The sequence below is a fragment of the Atta colombica genome, unplaced genomic scaffold (genome assembly GCF_001594045.1).
Source record: "Atta colombica isolate Treedump-2 unplaced genomic scaffold, Acol1.0 scaffold13, whole genome shotgun sequence".
Classification (NCBI taxonomy): Eukaryota; Metazoa; Arthropoda; class Insecta; order Hymenoptera; family Formicidae; genus Atta; species Atta colombica.
Window position 1 is genome coordinate 53,761 of NW_017259217.1, and position 1,872 is coordinate 55,632.

The following is a 1,872-nucleotide window of genomic DNA, read 5'->3' on the forward strand; positions in this document are numbered from 1 at the left end:
CCTCTACTATTTTACAATTTTCACGATAATTAACAAGATATTAATTATTACAAATCGCTGAATATTGATTTTCAATAATTTTTTCAAATACTATCAACTTTACAGAAAACAGCGAGAGACAAAAATTTGTTTATTTTCTTCTTATAAAGTTCTGAGAATTTTTCAGAATTTTTTCACAAATTTTAATATCACATTTTCTCATGTTGACAAATACGAAAATGTACTACTAAAAAGTTAATAAAAAATTCTGAAAAAATTCTTAGAGTTGTATGAAAAGAAAATAAATGATTTTTGTCTCTTGCAGTTTTTCTGTAAAGTTGATAGCATTTGAGTAAAAAATTATTCAAGACCAATATTTAGCAATTTTTAGTAATTAATATCTTGTTAACTTAACTATTGTGAAAATTACAAAATGGTAGAAGACGCAGTTTAATCCGCTCTATCTGCACAATTGGCTAAAACGGGATACCGTGTGCGTGCGAGCGCGCGCGCGCGCGCGCGCGCGTGTGTGTGTGTGTGTGTGTGTGTGTATATAGAGTTAAGTTAATTTTTAACGTAATTCTTTCTTGTGAATGAATATATTTTTTCCCTCACTATATAACATATCATTGGATATCGCTCTCAATATCAATGATTATTTCAGCAATCCTCTCCTCTTCCTCTGCAAAAACAGCTAACAAGTCTTAAATTAGAAGCTCGTTCAATATTTTTCCATATGATCAAGCGATCAATATTATCTTCTTAATACAATAAAAAATTACAACATGTGTTAAGTATATTATATTGCGCTCGAGCGATCTAATGAATGACTTTCTGTATTAATATTACACATTTTCTCTTTGGCTGAACTCAACGTACGGCTATATTTATATTAAAAATCACATGACATACGCGCATATGATACAAGAGTCAATGGAATAATTAAATAAAAAAAGTACCGGAAGAATTATTGAAAGGATATATATATACAAGGTGTCTAAAAAATGGTACGAAACTTTAAATATATGTAATATTCGTGAAAACAAAAGTTTTAATAACAAAAGTTTTAATAACGAGTACTATAAAAATCATTAATTTCTGAGTTATAAAGCAAAAAATAAATTTAATCTATAATAGATCTTCAATGTGTCCTTATTTCAACACAAAATTCGGCAAATTTTCTCATTGAAAATCGAACATTGTTCAAAGATTTTATTGCAGATTTATTTCGTGTTTGTTAATAAAATATCAACAGTATTCAATTTTCGCAGTTGAGTCAGTTCGTCCAATGTATCAGCTGACGATAAGCATGTGTTTAATAAATGCCAACCGACGATGTGTCTAATAAACACCAAACGCCGACGATTTCATTACTTTCAATCTTAGAAATTCGTGAAGGACAATGTATACGAGCAAGTAAATACGTTTACATACGCGAAATAAACGGATTATTCATTATAGTAGAAAATGCCTTATAAATTATTTTTGGAGTATTACTTATTAAAATTTTTCAATTTGTTTTCATAAGTATAGTCCTAAAATTTGGTATCATCTTTTTTGAACACCCTGTATAATGCTTGCGCTGATCCTCATATTAAAAATATCTGCAAGATATTTTGTTTACTTTGCTAACAAATCCCATTTATATCATTCCTCTTCTATAACAAAAGAAAAATGATGTATACAAAATAAATATATTACTACCCTAGACACAAAATATTCCTAGAATGTTATATAAATATTATTCAAAAAATTAAAATAAGTTATTCTAATATTTTGAGAATATTGTATAATATTTTTTAATGTTATGAAAGTACTCTATGTTACATGTTCACTTAAATATCCTATATTTCCTTTAACATCCCTGAAATATTAAAATATTTATTAATATTA